Here is a 23,186-nt window from a genome sequence, read left to right as displayed (position 1 = left end):
TCAATAATAGAATGAAAGGAGTGAGACAAGTACGAAAATTTAATTTGGTTAGATTGAATGGTGGCTTATCAGTCAACACACACTCATCACCTACCTACCATACAAAAATCATCTGGCTTACTAATTGAAAATATAAGACACAGACCATGGTCAAAGAGCTCACATTTTCACTATTTATGGAGATAACAAAACATATATACAATGTTAAGAAAAAATAACGATTCAAGTGTACTAAATGAATAATTGACCAATAACCACACATCCACACAATTATTTTCTGAGTTTTGAGGAGGATATAATACCTGTAAGCTACCAAGAGCTCCTAATGTTTCTTGGAGGAAAATGGTCTTTTATTATTATTATTATTTATGCCTACAGCACCTGGTCTTCCTAGGTAGTCTCCCATTCAAGTATTAACCAGGCCCAACTCTGCTTAGCTTTCGAGATCAGAGATCAGACATTGAGCTTGTTCAGGGTGGTATGGCTATAGACCATGGACCGTGGATCCACTGGGGTGTGAACCCAGGAACTTCTGCATGTAAAGCAGACGTGCTAACTGCAACACTATGAAAATAGTCTTGATTGAGACCATATGTAGATGGATACAAGCTATAACACAGACATATCCAATTGTCAGATTTAACAAACAGATGAAGAGTTGGGGGTAATGAAGAGACCTATAGATCAATAGGTAGGAGATTGGATTCAGCTTCATCTATGCCACCAACTAACTCAATAGCCTCAATTTTTCAGTAACCACTTCTCAACTTTTGGAATTGTGCCCTATTTACAAAAGGTTGAGTAAATGACAATTAAGGTCCTTTTCTGTTCTAATATTCCAATCCTCTTCAGAATGAGGGTATTAGTTGAACTCTTTTTCAGAGAGATACTAAACTAGCATTCAGTACCTAAATTTCGAAGCTACCAATGCAATATCATGTAGGAAATTAGAGCAGGTATTTCCTATGACATTCTGGACCCTGGAAAGAGTCATGTTACTTGAAAATGTACATGATTTATTTATCACTCACTATGAAGACACCATTAAACATATGGCCAACTAGTAAGAGAATTAAGATTTTTTTAAGTTGGAGAAGGATATTACTACCACATAGTATTGCTGTGAAATAACAACAAAATGTATTAAATTAAAACATATTCGAAGTTGACGATATGTTTTTTTGACCTACAAAAATGGTTCTTTTATATAGCTCAATCTAATATTCCACTTAATTCATTATTTAAAAAGAGAATGTAAATCGCGTAGATAGAATGTTACAAAGGAGGAATAATTAAAGCTTAGTCTTTTGAAAACAGTCAATTTTTTTTAAAGAGTCACTGTTTATTAGGAAAGATCATTGAAATTACAAAGAAAGGAAAGGTAACATGGTAAACATATCAGGTGTTAATAAAAAAAAACTAAAACAAGTTACCACTTTGGAAATAGATTATTGTATATAGTTTAAAGAAAAATATAATGGAAAAAAAAAATCAGTAGAGGCCAGATTTTGGAATGTGTAAGTTATTAGACCCTGAAATCAAGAAAATAAATTACTGGATCTTCTTGTTACTGAGACTATACTTTTTCTTTCAGCCTCATATGTATTTCATTTTCCTCCCTTATAAAGGCAGTAAATGGTTTTATTTATTTCTCTAGTTCTCTTTCAATTAACCATTATTACTCTATAAGATTTAAACATATAAATAAAGCGTGCAGTTACCTTACAGTTATAAACGTTTAAAACATCATAGTATTTAATCACTATACTGTTATATATCTCAGTGCTTGTGTTTCATTACTTAGGAGCTATTGCCAACAACTAAGATACATAAAATAGATCCTTACTATATAAAAGTTCGAACAATTAATAAGAAAAAATACTTTTTTCCTTCAGTGTGCAAGTACACAGATATGTTCCATCCTTTTTGGTGTTATATTTCTGATGTTAACATCCCTGGACTTTTTCATATGTTCCAGGACATCAAACACTTTTCTTGTCTCATAATCCATTATCATTGCAAGACTAATTCTTAGGCTGGAATTCTAGTCTGCACCAACAAAAAAGATATCATTTAATAATGTCAATATTAAATTAAGTCCATAATGTATTAATTTTTGCATATAATGTTTAATGGCTTGATTTCTGCCTGTTGGAAACAAGCTTTTAAATAATAAAATATATATTTATATAGATAATAGGTATACTCATTAAGATATTTTTTCACCTGTTAGGAGAAAAATCAAGTTCACTGGGAGGATAAAATCAAACTAATTAGAAAATAATCAAAAAAAGAGAAAAATAATTAATATAAATATTTTCTGTATAGTGTTCTTTAGCTCCCAGAAAAAAATCCCTTGAATTATAGCTCCAATCATGCATTTTAGAACTGTAATCTTTCCTAGGATGAAGTTTATCCTCTAAAAATCTGATACTCTTATTCTAGGGCCAACTTCTTAATGTTTTATTCCTAAATTAAGAATTAAACTCAACTATTATTAGGAAGCAATATGATTTTTATACCATAACAGAAGGTAATAATAAACCAGTGAAACAGACAGCCATCAATGGTGACAGTTGAAAGAATGTTCCTGGATCTTTATGCGTCTTTTTTATGTAATGGTAAATAAACGTTCTGAGAAGAAAAGTGTTGTTGGACATTAATAACAGTTTTAATTTTATATCTATCTAGTTAATTAGCTATCATTTATACTACAAAGTCAAATGCTTTATTTCCAACATGTGTGAATATATACTACTGACATATTTATTAGTTTACTTCAAAAAAAACTTCAATTTCAAATGATCTCTCATCAAAGAATCTTAAAAGTCATCCAATCCAGTCTTCTATCTAGTATAATAACTCTATTATTTAAGTTTGCAACCTAATTTATGTCTAAAGTATATGCTAACTCAATAATAAAAGAAGGAAAAAATAAGAATGGAAAAATGAGATGAATAATACAGAATTATTAGAAAGAGCTAATTGTAGAAGGAAAAAGTGAGTTTTAAAAGTGATTATGTTTGAAACCCAAATCAGTCACCAAGTCCTGTCATTTCTATTTCCCAACTCTCTCTAGGATTCTCTGCATCCCCACAACCCCCACCCTTGCTTGGTATCTGTCACCTCCCCCTTGGACATAACAGCACTTTCCCAAACTGTCTCTTGACTGCCGGTGCAGCCTGATATTCTAAAATGCAAATCTGGAGAGAGAGAGAGAAAAAAAAATGGCGTAGATGATAGAGGCTCTGTTCATCCCTCTGGCTATCAAATCAAAGTTGTGATGGAAACAAGGAGCAGCAGCAAGGAAAGATCACCTGGGATCTAGATGAACAAGCCATACAACTAGGGAGAAGTCCAAGAAAACACCCTGCAATGGCAGAAGGTAAGACGGGGCGAGGACACAGGGCTGCCCAATCCCGAGTGGCTGAGACAGAGGCTGTAGCAGTGGCAGAAGCCTCTTAAAGGGACTGCATATACAAGCGGATTTTCACAATGATGGACCTGTTTGCTCTGAGCACCAGAGCTCATTCAGCTGCGTGTAGAGGGCACCAGGGACTTACAGGGAGACATTGTCGGAGTGAGGGCTGAAACGAGACATGCAGGATACAGAAGTGCCAGTGGTATCCATTGTTCCATGTTGAGCCCTCACCCCTACCAGTGTGCCAGACACAGCGCTGCCATAGCCATGACATCATCAAACTGGATAACAGAGGTCGCTCTGCCCAGAGGATTCCCTGAAACCCCGCCTCCCCTAACTCACGGCCTCACCCAAGCCACATCCAGGTGTATCCTCAGCGAGTCAGGTGCTCCTTACTGAGACTCACACTGGAGGCAGCCTCAGTTTCTGGTGTGGCCTTTTGAGGCAACTATAAGCACCCAGAGGGGTAGAGGCTTGGGCTAAGTTTGGCCTGCGGCTGAACCCCTCTCAGAACTGTGCCCCTGGATACCTACTTCACAAATTCACACTAATAAGACCAAAAAACTTAAGAACTTTGCTTGGTACATTGAAATAGACATGGAAAGGCAGCCAAAATGGGAAGACAAAGAAGCAGAAACCATATGAGAGAAGAGAACAGAGATCCAGATATAATGGAGCCAAGTAATGTAACAGATGCAGAGTTCAAAACACTAGTTATAAAGATGTTCAATGAACTTTTGGGAAAGTGTAGAGAACTTCAACAAAGAGATAAAAAAACACAAAATTGGAAATGGAAATTATAAAAGGGAACCAGTCTGAAATGAAGAACACATTATCTGAAGTGAGAAGTAAATTAAATGAAATCAACAAAAGAAGAGGATCAAATGCCCCATCTAGAGGACGGAAAAGCCAATCAGGACACTCAAATAGAATGGCAAGAAAAAAGATGCCAAGACTATAAAAATATTTAAGGAGTATATGGGACACTATTAAGGCTCCAGATATTTGTCTGGTCAGTGTAACTGAAGAAAATCAAGATGTTGAACAGCCATTTGAAGAAATAATGATGAAAAACTTCCCTAACCTGGTGAAGGAAATGGACATGAAACCTCAAGAAGCTCAGAGGATTCCAAAAAATCAGGGATCCAAAGAGGTCCACACCAAGACATATCATAATTAAAATGCCAAAGATTAAATACAAAGAAAAAATTTTAAAAGCAGCAAGAAAAAAACAAATAATTACATATAAGGGAAAACCCATGACTTGCAGCTGATTTCTCAAAAGAAACTATGTAGGACAGAAGGGCTTGGCAAAAAAATATTTGACAGGATAAAGACCCAGGATATACAACCAAGAATAATTTATCCAGCAAAACTATCATTTAGAGTTGAAGGACAGATAAAGAGCTTCCGAGACAAAAATAAGCTAAAGGAATTTATCGCCATCAAGCCAGTAGTACAGGAAATGTTAGAGGGACTTCTTTAAGAAGAAAAACCATGTATCAAAAATAGGAATAAAGAATGATAAAAACTACATTCCTACCAATAAATACCTTAAATGGAAAAGAATTAACTGTTCCAACCAAAAGATAGAGTCGCTGAAAGGATAAGAAAACAAGACCCCTACACATGAAAAGAAAGGGGATGGAAAAAGATATTGCTTTGATGGACCTAGAAGATATTTAAGTCAGACAGAGAAAGATAAACACTGTATGTTTCACTTATATGCAGAATCTAAGGAATAAAAGGAACAAACTAATCTAAAACAGACTCACAAATATAGTGAACAATTTGGTGACAGACAGAGGGGAGAGGATTTTGGGGGGCTGGGAGAATGGGGTGAAGGGCTAAAGAAGTACAAATTAGTAGTTGATGAATGATCACGGGAACAGGGAGCACAGCATAGGGAATGCAGTTAACATTATTATATTGGCTAGGTGGAGGGTCAGGAGAGGGAGGGTGCAATTGGGGGGATCGTTTTATGAACTATGTAGACGTCTAACCAATGTACTGTATATACTTGAAAAAATAAAATATTTTAAAAAGTGATTATGTTTAATATTAACAGATTATCTTGGTCTTTGTGACATGCTCTAAAAATAAAATTTGACTTAGATTTAGACTCCGGAAATATCTGATACATTTCAAATCAGCATGGGCAGCAACACATAATTTCCTGACTCTTTCTTTTAAAGTGTACTTCACAAAGTAGCAACTGTACTAGTAAAGGAAATAATGATTACCCTCAGGCCTTAAATTCACTAAAATACTAAGTGAAAATTGACTATTTCTCAATAATGAGAACTTATTGTTTTAAGATTAAATTGTTTCCTGGAGTTTATATTCTAATTACAAAATTTCTTAGCGCTCTTTTAATATATACATTTTTAGCGATCTCTCTGTCTCTGTCTCTCTCTGTCTCTGTCTGTCTCTCTCTGTCTTTTTAATCTTAAAAGGCTGTTTTTGTCTTTGTTTCTAATTTGCTTTTTGCCTTTTCCTTCCTGAAATATTGATCTTTTTATATTTTTTAGCTATATCATAACAACTAATGAGTGGGGATACTTAGAAACACTGTTTTGTCATTGGTCTTAAAATAATATAAAGTTGGGTGATAAATATTCAAATTCATTTCTCCATTAGAAGACAGTAAAAGAATGAATGGCAGCAAAAAATATGAAATATGAAATATAAAATATAACCAAGTGTGTTTCATTTGGCCTACTTTTAAAGACAATCAAAGCTACATCACTTCTAGCAATGTTAGAGTAAAAGATCTTGACTCATACTCCCAACAAAAACAACTGAAAACTGGACAAAATATATAAGTCAACAATTTTCAGGCATTGAACAACAGGAAATTCAAAATAAAGATGAGTCCTATGTTCACTTTGGCTTTCCTGGGGTGGTGCAGAGAGGTAGAACCAAACTGAACAATGATATTGCTATGCTGAGGATGTAAAGGGTGAAGTTCTAAGCTGCTGTAGCATTTAGAAATTTCGGTTCAGTGTATTAGAGAAAACGGATCTGTACTGGTGGCCAGAACTATAACTTATCATCAAAAACAATGGAAGCCAAGTGCTAAAAAGGAAAAAATATATATATTGTCAACTTAAATATCTATATCCAGTAAAAATCACATTAAAAAATGAGGGCAAGAGGGTGGTTCCACAGTGTAGTGGTTAGCACGTCTGCTTTACATGCAGAAGGTCCTGGGTTTGTGGCCCAGGTGGAGCCGTGGACCATACCCCGGATAAGCCAGGCCCCGGGTGCACCAGTCCCCACGAGTGCATGGGGAGAGATGCCCCGTCTTCAGAGATCCAGTTCTTAAAAATGGGAGATGGCAATATCTGTAGGTCAGGGATGGAAGTGGGGTAGTGGGTGAGGGACATTTAAGAGGGGAGGAAAAAAATGAGGGCAAAATGAAAACATGTATAAATAAAACCTGAAAATTTTATCAAAAAAACAGAACTGCTTATCTAAAAAGATTCTAAACAAAGTTTTTTACTCTAAATTCAAATAATATTAGAAGGAAATTTGAATACACTGGAATGAATGAAGAGCAACAGAAATGGCAAGTATACATAATGGTAAGTAAATATAAATGATTATCTTTCGTATTGCCCTCTCATAATTTCTTTAAAAGACAAATTGATTATTCCAAGCAAAAATAACACCGAATTGTAAAATTGATTATGCATATGGATGTAAAATGTTTAACAATAGGATTAAGGATGAGAATTATGATTGAAATTTTACATGAATACATATAGAATGAATTTTAAGCAAACTATGATAAATAAATTTTGCATATTCTAATTTCTAGACCAATTGCTAAATAATAATAATAATTAATTAACCTCACCCCTCAAAAAAAGGCAGAAAAGGATAAACAAAAATTCAAAAAACCAGTTGGGATGACTAAAAAAATGAAAGGTAAGATGGTATACTTAATTCAACCATATCAATAATAACATTAAATGTAAACGAAATAAGCTCTAATTAAAATGCAAAAATTAACAGACAAGATAAAAAAGAAAAACACATCTCTAAGGTGTATATAAAAGACTATTTTATTATAACGACATACATATTAAATGTAAAAGAATAGAAAAAGATATATCTAAACTGTTACAGAAATTAGAAAAAGAGTAAACATTTTTTACCTTGTTTTATAATGCCAGCATTACCTTGATACTAAAACCTAAAATATATATATTAAGCCAAAAGAAATTAAGAATCAACATCCATCATTTATATAGTCACAAAAATATATAAGATGTTAGCAGATTAAATTTAGCAATACAGAAAAAGATACAACACGTGATCATCTTGGATTAATCCCAGGAATGCTAGTAATACAAAATTTATTTAACAATCAAAATTTAATCAATATAAAAATTCTCATATTAACAGAATATAATCAACTCAACAGATGGAGAAAAAGCTTTTGACAAAATTAAACCTCCATTCATGAACACTCCCAAAATACTAAGACTAGAAGATAACTCTCTCCATCTGAAAAAGGGCAGTAATTTTCAGATGTAACAATGAAAAACCATAACTATATCTTAATTGTAATTTATTGACTTATTTTCACCTAAGTTTGGGAAAAAGTAAAGGATATATTCTAATCATTAATAGTAAACATTATATTGGAAATATTAGCCAGTGTTTTAAGGCAAGACTAAAAAATAAATAAATAAAAGGAAAGGAAAAAAAGAAAAGAATAAAAGTTAAAATGATTTTTTTATAGAAAATTGTTTTATTTAGAAATTATAAAGAAATCTGGAAAAAAAACTGTTAAGTTAGTTTAGCAAGGTTGTAAAATACAAAGCCAATATGCAAAAATCAATTAATTTTATTCCTTCATACTAGCAGCAAACAATTGAAAAACTAAATCTAAGAAATTATTTGAAATGCAATATATACAAAATTATAACATACTCTTAAGTTAAAAAATTTTAACAAAAAATGGACAAGAACTTTACACTAAAGTACAAAACATGCTGAAATAAGGTCTTAAATAAATACAAGCATATCATGTTAATGGATTAGAAGACTCAATATTGCTAAAAAGTCAATTATCCACAAACTGATACAAAATGTGAATAAGATTTCAATGAGCCTTTTTTCTTTGTGGAACATAACAAGTAGATTTTAAAGTTAATATGAAAATGAAAAAGTGCTAGAACATCCATGACAATCCTGAAAAAGGAAAGTAAACCTAGAGTCACATTGTCTGATTTGAAGACAAATTATAAAGCTACAGTAACCAAGAAAATCTAGTTTTGACATTAGGGAAGAAAAATAGATCAAAAAACTAGAATGAGGATCAGAAATAGACTCACTCATTCAAAGTTTTCATCTTTGACAAAGGTGCCATGGTAATTCAATGGTGAAAGAAAAGTTTTTTAACAAATAGTGTGATATAACTAGATAAATATGTTGGGGAGAATTCTTGTGTCTGAACGTTGAAATTGTTATATTGGGATATAAACAATGGCCAGAAATGCACTTGGCTACAAGGAGCAGTGACGAAGTTGTGCTGCTAAATCCCCTACTGTCTTCCTACTACTATGTTACTTGCATTCACAGGAGATTAAAAGTTATCAAAAAAAAAAAAAATTTGATGAGTATCTGCTATATGTTATAGAATAAATGCTATGGCATATCTTTGTAGCAAAAAAAAAAAGATTTTTTTTCTATGTCTATTTAGAAAGAGATGAAAAGATATTAAATATCTGGCAAAAGAATACACACAACATAATGGAATACATTAGAGTGTTTTTGGTGGAGGAATGTTGTAGCCTTCTAATATCTGGTGGATTAGTAATATTTAAAGCAGCTCATAGGCTGCAATTAAAGGTCTAACTTTAAGACCTTGCAAGATCAAAATTCATCTGCCATTAGGGAAAAAAATTGAAATGTTTGCTGTCAAATATGGACTTCGCAGCTTTCAATATCAGAAATATTGCTATTTATATTCTAATGAAATTGGCATAATGTTTAGGCAAATTATAATCGCAATATAGACCAGATTTTAAAGCTGAAAATTTATGATAAGGATGTTCTCTTAACAATTAAGGCTACAAGTTTTTATCACTAGAACTATTTTTAATACTTATGAACAGTGACAAAGACTTGAAAAGTAACAGTTTCTGCAAAAGAGTTTGGCCAAAGTAGGCACTCAGTGAATATGTGTTGAGTAATAAGTGTTTAAATAAGTTAATTTAATAAAATAGCATAGAGGAAGAGCCAGAAGACTCAGTTCTACTGAAAATCACATCTCTGTGAGATTTATTTTCTTTGCATATAAAATAAGACTGATAATACTTGCCTTACCTATCTCACGAGGCTGCTATAAATATCAGAAAATATATTAGATGGGAAGCCAATTTAAAACTAATCTTTTTGAGGCTAACAAGAAAAAAGCCATATTCTTGATTACTTAAAAACAACAAGCCAACAGTAACTTCATTTAGTTAAACATCCAGAAGTGCAGAGAAAATTGGTACTTGTGAAAAATGTCCACTTTGTAGACCTGAATGAATACACCTCTGGAATATGAGCTTCACACAGACTTTTATTATCAACCAAAACAATAGTTTCTTTATTTCTCAGATTTATTGCACTAACTTAAACAGGGTTGTTTTCTGCATCTAGGGAAGGAAGAGATTCTGCAAGAAATGTATTTTAACCAAATGATGGCATGATCCTTAGTGTTTTTATCCAAATAAACAAAAAACCCAAAGCAATTGTGAAAGGAAACCAAAGAAAATAGCTCCTCTATTATCTTTATTTTAGGTCAAGCTGTTTGGAAGCAAGTCCTTGAATTTTGGCTCAAGCCTAATAATATCACCCACTGAGCTTACCAGAATGGGAAATGCTAAGGTTTGCATTCTAAATATTCACATTTGCTTTTCCTTTATATGACCAATGATCCCTGACCTAGAGTATAATCTGGTAGTAAAATCGATGGAAATAAATCTGGTTCGTAAAATAGGTCAATACCAGTGTAATGACCAACACAAGTATATTTATTTCAACTTTTCCAAATATCTAAGATTCTTAAAGGAAAATTGATTAAATATCTGTTGAATTATTAAATTGTTTTGGAACAAACAAAATGGTAGTGTTCTAAATCTATCTAGAGAAAAGCATCCCCAAGTACAAAGGACTCAGATTTTTTCAACAAAGTTGTATATATCCTTTCATTTGGCCGAACTGCCTCATCAGTTATGTATTAACCAGGATTATTATAAAACTCTTTGATTGATATTCTGCATTGATTCAGCACTGAACATATTAGAGCGTACTATACATATGCAATTAGAATGGTGCCTAATAGGAATACGATAATTATTTATGAATGAGTGATGAGTAATTTTTTTAATAAAAATATTTTTTAAAGTATTTTAAAGTTTTTTTATTCAGAAGTCTGGGTAAATTTAACTTTGATTGTTAATTTTGTTGTCTTTCTCAGCATTACATATCAACACACATCTAGGACTTTGCATTTGCAAACACATATTCAGTGGGAGATCTTGTCATTTTTCTTTTGTCTTTACATTTCTCTCCATTTATGTTTATCAGTAGTTTTTATATTATGCTCCAAAAATTGAAAAAAGCTTTTATTGTGTTTATTTCTTAATTATTCTTTACTAATTTACTACTACTGATATAAAACAAAGCTACTGACTTTTATACATTGATATTTTATCCAATCGTAACACTAAAACCTTTTCAAGTTTTAAGAGCCTACCTATAAAATTTTAGGGTTATTTGTATAAACCATCATATACCAATATTTTTGTTACTTCTTTTCTAATTTTTTTCTTCACATTTATTTTTTATAGTTATTACATTTTTTGAGCTTTCTAATGTAATGTTCAAGAGTCGAAATGTTTTTTGTCTTCCTGTCTTTAATGGGAATGTTTAATGAGAATCACATGTACTTGTTGTTGAGTTTTTGATAGAGACCTTAATCAGGTTTAGGAATTTATTTTATGCTTTTATGCTGTTGACTTGTCTTTTTTAAGGCCCAATTGCTGAATTTCATTAAATACTTCTACAGCTGTTAAGATGATATTCTTTTTCTGATTTAATCAGTGTTGATGTGCCTTGCATTGGCAGTTTTTTTTAATTTTAAAAACCACTTTTCTCATAAAGTGTTATTATTGTCATTATTTAATACACAACTGAAATGATTTGAAGATAATTTCTTAAGATTTTCATATCTATATTCTTAAGTGACTGGGTCTATAATTTTAATTTCTTGTCCTCTTTTTGACTAGTTTTGTTATTGAAATTAAAACATCCTTAGTAAATAAATTAAAGGACTTTCCCTTTCTTTCTATTCTTTGAAACAGTGTGTATAAGATCTTAATGATTAAAAATAACAATAATAAAATGTACTAAGTGTTTATATACCAGGCACTAAGTGTTAACTTATTTAATCCTAACAATAACACTGTAAGTACTGTTATTATCCTAATTTAACATACAAAAAAAAAAAAAAAAACCTCAGGATAAGTGACTGGAATTAAATTAGAAATCAATAAGAGAAGGATAACAGGACAATCTCTAAGCAATTAGAAACTAACTAATACAGTTCTAAATAATCCATGGGTCAAAAGGAAGTCTGAAGAGAAATCAAGAAATACATTGAACTCAATGAAAATGAAAGCACATCATGTCAAAATCTGTGAGATCCAGCTAAAGCAGTACTGAGAGGGAAACTTATGGCACAAGACGCTTGTATTAGAAAAGAGGAAAAGTCACTAATCGATTATTTAAACTCTTACCTCAAGAACTTAGAAAAAGAAAATTGAAATAAATATAAATTAAGCACAAAGGAGGAAATAATAAAGATGCAAGTAGAATCAATGAAATTGAAAACAGAAAAACTATAAGAAATATCAACCAAACAAAAGTTGTCTCTGAAAAAAAAAAATTAATAAAATTGACAAATATCTAGCAAAACTAACAAAGGAAAAACAACAAGACATGAATTATCGGTATTAGGAGATATCACTACAATCCCTGCAATTATCAGGAAAGTAAGGAAATGCTATGAACAATGCTATATACATAACTATAACTTGGATTAAAAGGGCTTTTTATTAAAAAAGTATAAACTACTACAATTGAATTCGTAAGCTTAAAATTCACAAAAAGGAATTATCCAGATCAAGATGGTTTCATTAGGAAATTGTACAAAAAATTAAAAAAAATTTAATCCCAATTCTACATAATGTCTTTCAAGAAAATAGAACAAGAGGGAATAATTCTTAATTCATTTTATAAAGCTAGAATTACCCTGATACAAAAACATGACAAAGACAGCACAAAAAAAAGTAAAAAATAAAACTATGGACCAATAAACTTAATGACTACAGGTGCAAAATTCCTTAAAAAAATATTACGAAATAGAATTGAGCAACAACAGAAGAGAATTGTATTCCATGGCCAAGTACAGTTTATTACAGACATGTAATGCTGGGTCAATATTTGGAAAGCAATAAATATAATCCACCATATTAACAGGCTGAATACAAAAATCTCACAATCACATCAATTGATGTGGAAATAGCAGTTGACAAAATTCAACACCTACTTATAATAAAAACTCAGAAAAATAGAAACAGAGGAGGACCTCCTCAATTTGATAAAGATCATTCACAAAAACCTATATCTAACATTACACTGGTTAAAAATTAGTTAGAAATTAAATATTTTTACCCCAAAATTGGAAAAAAAGGCAAAGATATCTGCTCTTATCACCCTTAATCAACAGAACGTACTGGAGGTTTTAGTGCAAAATTCAAGAGGAAGAAATAAAAGACACACAGACTGGAAAGAAAGAAATAAAACTTTTTATTTGTAGAGGACATAATTGTCTATGTAGAAAATCTCAAAGAATCTATAAAAAATTACTTGAACTAATAAGTAAATTCAATAAGGTCATAGGATATGATGACCTTATTAACAAAAATCAACTTTATTTCTATATATTATCAATGAACATGTTAACACCAAAATTTAATTTTAAAACAAGTTTAATTTTTTAAAAAAGTCTACTACAAAGGAAGACAATGAGTATTATTCCACCAAGTAGCACTACCTCACTTCCCAAGTAAAAATAATTTTTATATTTATGTTACTTAAATTTTTCTGGATCACAGAATTAAAGGGAGAGTTTCCCACTTCATTTCTTGAAGCTAGGGAAACTTGCTGTCAAAATATAAAAGATTACAAAGTAAAATAATAACCAGAGAACATTATCACTTATAAATAATACCAAGATCTTAAATAAAATAGCAGGATGTAATTATTTTAATTATTTCCAAGAATACTAAGATGATTTAACAATAAGAAACAATAAGAATTTGTCTCATTAATATATCAAAAAAAGAAGAAGAATGGTCATTTTGATTAATCAAAAGAAGCAATTTCTTATAAAAACATAGCAAAATGTGAATAAATATTCTCTATTACTATGTTAAACAATATCTTTCTGAAACCAACTGCCAACATCGCTCTGTAAAACAAAATTCTAGGAGTACTTCTATTAAAGATAAGGCAAAATAACCACTCTTGCTATTATTGTAACCACATATTCCTTCATGACTTCCATCAAAAAAAAAAAAATCTGATATATTTTTGAAGAAAACTGAGACCTCCACTGTGAAATGTATATGACATATATAGATAATTTTTGTTCCTTGAATGCAAAGCTTAATGTAGTAAATATGTGTTTATTCATCAAACTGATATAAATATAAAAAATAATTCTATTAAGAATCTTAATTTTTCTTATAAATTTGATCAAATATTTCCAAAAGAATCTGTCTCTGCTTGTTATTAGAATTTAATTATTCATTTATTCATTCACTAAAATATTTATTGACTCTTTTTGCTAATTGGTTAACCTTTTAAATAAGTGAATTTTTTCCACGCATTGTGCCAGGCAAAGGGATTACTAACAAAGATTATAAAATATATATTTGGATCCCATTCTCATAAAACATATATTCATATACAAATGTAAGTGGACACACCTAATTGTTATCTCAGGGTTCTAGGAATTGTGGACATAATTTCCTCAGGTATGTTTATCTTTATTTTCATTTTTTTAAACTAAAATAATCACTGTGTGATTTTTCTTAACAAAAAAAAAATTATCACTTTAAAAAGTAAAGATACTGACTTTATTTGACTGAGATAAGGGAATGCTAGAGATAAGGTACATACTTTAAAATTGCAAAGATTCCACTTACATATTTGCATTGTCCGAAGAGTTTTAATACAAAATATTTGTATCAATTTTTTTCTTATCTTCTTGCTACAAAGATATTCTTGAAAAAGAGACATACATATATAATGAATCAAACATGGGTTTTCTTCTTTCTCAGACTTGTAATACACAGAAATTACAAGTGTAATACATTAAAATTTTTTAAACTGTATTAATTTGTTTTAAAATGTAATTAATAGCCTTATCACAATAATATATTTTTCTGTCTTAGCTTTTCTTTCTGATGCTTAGCTTACATAAATGCTGTAAATTCTCTCACCAATGAGTGTGATTTAAGTCAACTATTAATATTGTTCCCTTTTACCAGATAAGAAAATAAAAGCTCAGAAAGTTTATTCAGCTTTCCCAAGACCACACAACTAGTAAGTTTTAGAATTGAGGTTTGAATCTAAGCATTCTGATTCCAGAATCCATTTGCCTAACCACCACCTAATTGTTTAAAGTCTCTGATTACCGAGCGTCATGATAGATACGTATTATATTAACTGCTAACTGATTATGTTAGTCACACTATACAACAGGGAAAGCTATTTCCTATATGGTCTATAGTCATATTCAGGATGACCCAGAGACTCAAAATAAATATTTTAAGTAATTCAAGTTAGAAAAAAAAGGGAAGGAAGAAAGACATAAAGTGAAAAGGTCAATCAGATTTATACTGGAAAGATTATTCACTGAAAGGGAAAGAACGTACTTCAGAGAAACAATGACTCATGATATCCATGATGTGGATAGGAAATAGGATAGGAAACAAATCACAGTTCTGAAATGAGAAGCTTTGAGATTGCTATAAAATTTTTTCAACTTAAGTTCTACATTTTCTATGTAAAGTACTTGTATTTATAAATTGAAACTTATTTTGTGGATTAAAGCCATTCTTTTCAAAATAAAATTAAAAAAAAAAATCACTGTTCAGTAAGAAAAGTGAACTCAGTGGTGAATCCTAAACTCTTCAAAGATAGTTTCCATTTCTCTTTACTACTTTGATTCGATTGTGATGCTGCTCTTCTCGAGTTTATGTTCTTATTTTGCCTAATTTAATGAGGTCTTTCCCTCCAATTGCACATGTATAATTTCTACAGTTTTTTTTTTTTTAAGTTAATTTTGGCAGTTAGCTGGCCATGTATTAAACTCAACTTCCATTTGAATTTAGTAAGTATAATCTAGGATATTTTTGCTAATTGGTTAACCTTTTAAATAAGTGAATAAACTACAACCTAATTGTATTCTGAAATAAAATTAACTATAAAAACATTTTAGTGGTTCATTGAAGAATTAAGACTTGATTGTTCTACTTTAAAAGATTGAGGTAATATATAAAACTGAGAAAACAGCATTTGGAGCCAATAGAAATTAAAAGCATTTCACTCAGTCTATTGTCAACCTCTACAAATCCTACAAATATCATTTATTAATCCTAACAAGTTTTTTTGTTTGTTTTTTAAGTAGGCCATAAAAACGGAAAGCTTAGTCAAGAGAAAAAAAAAAAAATTGAAAATATTTTTAAAAGGTATCTTCTTGACCATGAATGGATGCTAGAGTCTGATAATAATTCCTTAGTTCCCTATATGTTAAATTGTTTTATTTTTTTCCTATGGATCCCCTATAAGAGACTTTATTATTTTGTTCATATATGTGAAAGAGAGAAAGAGGTATAGTGTCACTAAGTCTTCAAAATATCTTTTCATTGGTTTCTTTGGATGAAAGAAAGAAGGATGATACATATAAACTTTTGGTTCTCAGTAAGAGATAAATTGTGTCTGGTTCTTACTAGTAAAAGAAATTGAGTTAGAAATAGTGTATAACCATGCTAATTACAGCAGTTGTAAAATTTATGTAAGAATGACAGTTTGTCCTACAAAATACTTAGTGATTGTATCACATGTGTTTCCAGGTGCCAAGCAACAGTTGCTGGTTTTATTATAGATTCATTCCCTGCCAGTTTATTGTGTTTCAAACAATAGATGATGTAGACCATGGGAACCTCAGTGAAATGTATTTCCTAACAGTGTCCAGATGTCATACATGTATTTCTGGTGGGAAAAGAAGGTGGATAAAGTGGTGTCATTGACCAGAACAAATAATACTTAAAGTTACTTAATTAATATGAGAAAGTTTGTAATAAATTAGGAAGCATGTTTATTTAGAGTAGGAAATGCTACATATTTTGAACAAACAAAGTAAAAAATTTCTTTGTCTGGAAATTTAACAGATACAATGCTTAGGTTTTCCAGGTTGTCAGAGTTAAACTGGTTTTCCAGTTACTATCCTTCTGCTCTAATAGCACTCATTTAGTTTGTCTCATTCTAGGGGATGACTATAAAATATTTTTTAAAATGTCTTTTTATGTTACAAGAGGTACTAGTTAAGCTTACCTATATTTTTACCCCAGACTATATTTAAAAAAACAACAAAAACATTTTATTCCAATCTTATTAAATCTTATTAAATACAAAAATGGAGGATTCAGAAAGAGAACTATTTAATTTATCAAGAGTAAGTGCATCTGATTTTTTGTTTTTCTATTTACTGTTGCAGAAAGAACACTGGACAGGTGTATTTGGCTAACATAATGCCAAAAATTAAAATTCACATTTAGATCTGAGAAAAAATAAACAATTTTATGTCAGATTAAATTAAGATTTGTACATAAAAGGTGATTAAAGGTAAGTAAGTTTAGCTTCTTAAGATGACCTCTTTTTATTTTTTATAATGTTGTCTCAATTTCTTATGAAAAATAACACTATATTTATTTTACATCAGTCACTTTACATCAGTATACTCTGTGTACTCAAAATAAATGCATGCCAGCTAAGCTCATTTGCATGCTCACTTCACTAAATGTCAAGAAAGCAGCTACTTAATCCACCTTGGGTAACCCAAATGAAAGTTCTCTCAATCTCCATTATGTCACATGTCTTTCTTCTTTATTTTTAAACATTCTTCACTAGATTTGCATGAGCTTGATTATATAATAGAGGCAGAGATTTCAAAAAACAAGGTAAAAATATGTAAGGCACAATGGCATCTCTGCTGCATCTTAATTGTAAAAGCAAGTCACAGGGTGAGCTGAGCAGAAGCTATAAAGTCACATTTCAAAGGGCATGCGTATAGGGAGGGGTGGAGAATTGTGACTGTTTTTGCCATCGACAACACCGTGTGTTTAATATTAACGTAGAGGAAGAGGAATAATACTACACTGATATGACTAGCATGCATTGAATGTTTATTATGTACCAAATGTATAGGATTGCGCATCACAAAAGTTTTATGAGGTAAATTATATTATTCTCATTTTACTAATGAGGAAACTGAGACAATACAAAATGATGTTTGTGTTACAGCAAAAATATTGATGAGAAATTTTTTATATTCAAAATTAAATAACCCTAGTTATTCTGAGCCCTAATAATCAATTGTTAAGAGGGAAAAAAAAGATAAAAGAAACAGAATCACCCTTACAAATAGGTGATTCTAATAACTAAAAGAGAACTGCTATCATTTGTTTCTGTCACTCAGATAATTCTGTCTTTATTAACAAAATCTGTGTCCATGATTTATTTATGGACTATTATAATATTGAACAATGAAAATCATATTTAAATGTCTTCCTGTCGACAGTAATTTATTACAGCAAATTATTACAGTAAGTTCCTGTCAATGTTTTTGCTATATTCCATAGATGTCACCAGAGCTTTCTGAATAAGGGTAAAAATTGGTATTATTTATCAGAACCTGGTTTTTTTGTTGTTTTTGTGAAAAGTACATATACTCAAATATATATTATATTTTTTAAAACTAGTTCAGTCTGCCGTTACATAAAGCTATATTGTACATAGTTCAATAAGAAAATTTTTTCTCTTGCTTAGAGAAGTTAATTGTTTGTGAAGAGAATTAAAAGTTTAAAGTGCTGAAGACTATTTCATAACCTCATTAAGTTTGCATAGAATTGGCAAGAAATTCATTTACTTGAGCACCTATTCAGTTCCTTCACTAGGCACTATAAAGAATAGAAAAATGAATTACCAGTTCTTGAGGAACTTATGGCTTTCTTGGCAAGTAAACACACACAAATAATAACAATAGAAAGCGTAGATAATGAGTTCTTAACAATAACAATTTAAAATAAAAAGTAATAAGTTAAAAAATAATTAAAAAACCAAAACTTTTAACTTAGTGAAAGTCAAAAAGAGGAAGGATACTTCCAGTGAGAGTCAGAGAAGAGAGACAAGTAGGGAAAAGAAATTCCGAAGGATTGGATGTTTCTGTAGCTTCATAGTTGAACTCTCACAGATAGAGATGGAGGAAAATTATTCCAGGAATAAGGATTTGCATGGATTGGTGAAGCAATGATGATGAAGTATCCTTCCGGTGGAAGAATAACAACCGGTCAAGTTGGAAAGGTAATAGAGGTAATCAAAAGCAATGTTAGAAAATTGTAATTGTATTAGTTTACAATAACAGAGTTTGAATGAAGGTCTGAAAAGAACAGAGGTAAGCTTTAAAGAGATTGTTGGTGTATGTGAACAAGGAGAGAAACTGGGTATAAGGAGTCTAGGGAGGAAATTCTTGCAAGAGATCAGTCAAGAGGTAATTAAGATCTGTTCCAGAATTGCAGAAGGGGAATAGAAGAAAAGCCTGAATACATAATATAAGAAATTTGCTGTTTGGTCATTTGCTTCAAGAGAATGAGCAGTATAAATAAATACTAACTACTAGTTGTTCAGTATAAGAGAAAGTTCTTATTTGGGTTGAAAGGTAACGAGATCAGTTTTAAAATAATGTAGAGGCTTCCAAATGGAGCCGTTAAGCCGACGTTGAATATTTGACATTTGGCTCTCAGCATAGTGATTAGAGATGATGAACGTAGGTTTTGAAGATACATATACACAGAGCTGACTTTTGAGTTCTCGGAAGTGGATAATGAAAAAAACAACAACGACAACAAAAAAGATAGATAAAGAATAAAGAGGGAACTTTTGAAATGCCTGCATTTGGGTTGTGTGAAGAAAAAGCAGTCTATGAGCCCTAATAATCAATCGTTAAGAGGTTAAAGCAAAAAATTGTATTGAGAAATAAAGGCAATTGTTGTAAAGTGCAAGAAAAGTGCCATGAAAAATGAGAGTAGAGACTGGATTCTGTGTTTAGGATTGGTAACCTTTGAGGGAATATTTATAATGGAGAAGCGAAACCAAATCCATATTTATAGATATTAAAAAGTGAGTAGAGAGAAGAAAATAAGAACTTTATATAGAGAGAGCTGATTCAGGTAATTCAATCCACTAATTGGACATACTTGGAAGGTTCGAACTATTAGGCCAGACTTTCACATTGAAAAAATCAAATGAATGGGTTCTAAGACTTTTTCCTTTTAAACCTAAGGAAAACATAAGACTTCAAACCTAGCTCATCAGATTAGAAATAATAAAGATGCTTATTTTTTGAAAAATTAGATGGAAACTTGTGGTCTTTCAAAGTAGAAACAAAAGAAAAAATACTCAAACCAAAAGAGTTCCTAAAATTGACCTTTTTTAATGATGTACCACAGGGAAGGAACAAAACAAAGATCCAGTCTTCGAAAGTAGAAATAAAGGTGGAAAAGAACTTCCCTGGGAGGGGCGGATGTCACAGGAATTCTAGCATAGATATGGTAGGATTTATTGGAGAAAAAAATAGATTATAACTTAGTGTTCATTATGAAACATAATATAGCATTTATCTGAAATAAATATTTTTAAGGAATTCCTCCTTGCTCATTTAAAGTGCAAGGCCAGAGGAAATCATAGTAAATTAGGGAAATCGAAGGCGACTGCTATTGTTGATCCTATATTTAGAAGCACCCAAATATGAGCAAAAAGAAGCATCATGCTAATGTTTCTTGTCCTTTTAAGGACATTGAAGGAGGCTGTGAGCACCATAGATTAAGCCTCTACAATAGGCTTGCATAATGTTCAAGAAATTTACAGTGTGAAACAATCAGTTAAGTTCAGTATCAAAAAAAGCACTGGACTCCAAAGTGGTCTTTCTACCTATGATCTAAAGATCAGCATCAATTAGGTATAAGGTTCACACCTGACCTGTACTCGACTCTTCACATGTTTGGGCTTCTTACCACAAGAACCACCCCACTAATTGAAAACACACACACACACACACACACCCCTTTGTAAATGATAAATTTTCCTGATGGTCAAATATATGTATTCAAAAAGAAAAAAAATTAATAAATAAAATTTTACTTGTTTATCAGCTGAATGACATTTCTTTGACTGTGTCATCAGCAAGTGATAGAAAATCTAAATTAAACTAACTTAAATGTAAATGAAATGTACTCATTTGTAATTTAACATTCTATGTATATATATATTTAATTTGAGATGAAGTTTGATCTAGTGGTCAAATGGTATGACCAAAGGCCTATTATTCTCCATCTCTTTACTCTGCACTTTATAGTAATAATTTATCCAGAATCTTCAACTTGGTCCCTTTGGAAGTTTTAGGTTCTCTTCTTAGGGTAGAAGGCACAGCTTGAGCAAGTCTTTACTTTACCAAGACCTACTCCTACTTTTATAATAAAATTTTATTCCAACTGAATGAAATATCTTCATTAGTCTGAAAACTTTACAAAAACTCTACCTATAGGAAAAAAAATTGGAAATTTTTTCTATCATCTATCTATCTATCTATCTATCTATCATCTATCTACAGAGATTAAGTGATTTTACATTCATAATCACAAGGCTCAATGAGTGTCTGCAATATACCTAAATGCAAATGCTGTATGGACATACATAAAAAATTACCATTTCTATTAGATTCTGAAATATTGAATATTCTTTCACCAGATCACTCCAGATTTCTCCAACTGGTATCTCCTGGTGAAAAGATTTTCATTTCCCTAATGAGTATTGATGTCGAACATCTTTTCATCTGTATATCTTTTCTGGGGGAAATGTCTATTCAAATCCTTTGCCAAATTTTAATTGGGTTATCCTTTTATTATTATATAAATTCTTTATTCTGGATACCAGTGTTTTATCAGATATGATTTATAAATATTATCTGCTATTCTGTTGTCTTTTCATTTTCTAGATGGTATCATTTGTAGCACAAAAGTTATTAATTATAATATGATCCAATTTATTTATTATTTTCTTTTGTCACTTGTGTTTTTGTTGTCATATCTAAGAAACAATTGTCTAATCCGAGTAAACAAAGATTTTCTCCTATGCTTTCTTCTAGGAGTTTTATAGTTTTAGCTCTTATGTTTTGGTCAGTAATTTATTTTCAGTTAATTTTTCTGTATTGTCTAAGAAAGGTGTCCAAATTCATTCTTATGTGTGTGGATAGTCAATTGTTTCAGCATATTTGTTGTAAAGATCATTCTTTCTCCAGTGAATTGTCTTGACACCCTTGTCAAAAACAAATTTACCATAAATGTAAGAGTTTACTTCTAAACTCTCAATTACATTCCATTCATCTATAAATACACACACACACACACACACCTTTTTGTACGCACACACACGATGGACTACTTTCAGCCATTAAAAAAAAAGTAAATTCTGCCTTTGTGACAACATGAATGGACCTTGAGGGCATTATGCTAAGTGAAATAAGTCAGACACAAAATGACAAGTAACTATATGATCACACTTATATGTAAAATCTCAAAAAGCTGAACTAAAAATTTATTGTGGGGAATAAGGGGTGAGAGAAATGAAGAGATTTTTTTGAGGGGGTGCAAGCTTCAAGTTGTTAGATAATTAAGTTCTTGGGTCTAATGTACAGCATGGTGACCATGGTTAGCAATACTGTATTATATACTCAAAAGATGGGAGAAAAATGTAAATAATTTCTTCAGTTAAAAGAATAATTAATTAATTAAAAAATTGGCTAAGAGAGTAAATCCTAAGTGTCTTACTACACACACAAAATGGTAATTATGTGAGGTGATGGAAGTGCTAACTAACCTTACTGGAGTGATCATTTTACAATATTTACATAACAAATTATCACATGTACACCTTAAACTTACCCAATGTTATGTGTCAAATATATCTCAAAACTGAACAATAAATAGACAAAATAAAATAAAAATTAATCTGGTATAGTGTGGCCCATCTTTCCAAACTATTAAGGCTTTTTTAGATTCACATCTCTCATCTATACAATTTGAATCTCCATCTACCTACCAGCCTGGCATCATCTTAAATGTAACATAACACAGTTAAATATGTGGAATAAAGGAAAAGTAAGCATTAGAAAATTTTGAGAGCTTCCAACACAGTGGGGCTGTTTTTTTAGATTGTATTTTTGAATTTTTTGAATCAAGAAAAATTTGAAATAAAATTGTGGAAACTGACTGAAGTCAATGACCTTTTATTTTGACAAAAGAGTTATTTAAGAAAATAGAAAAATATTAACATATACTATTATTATAATATC

At 31.0% G+C, this 23,186-nt stretch overlaps 1 pseudogene; it reads right to left on the bottom strand.

The window, feature by feature from the left end:
* Nucleotides 1-369: 369 nt before the first annotated feature.
* On the bottom strand, nt 370-492 carry LOC120596454 (uncharacterized; annotated as a pseudogene).
* Between the last annotated feature and the right edge of the window lie 22,694 nt (nt 493-23,186).

The sequence above is a fragment of the Pteropus medius genome, unplaced genomic scaffold (assembly GCF_902729225.1).
Source record: "Pteropus medius unplaced genomic scaffold, Ma_sr-lr_union100, whole genome shotgun sequence".
NCBI classification, from domain to species: Eukaryota; Metazoa; Chordata; class Mammalia; order Chiroptera; family Pteropodidae; genus Pteropus; species Pteropus medius.
Note: the sequence above shows the minus strand (reverse complement) of the source record. Positions and strands in the feature narration are given on the sequence as shown.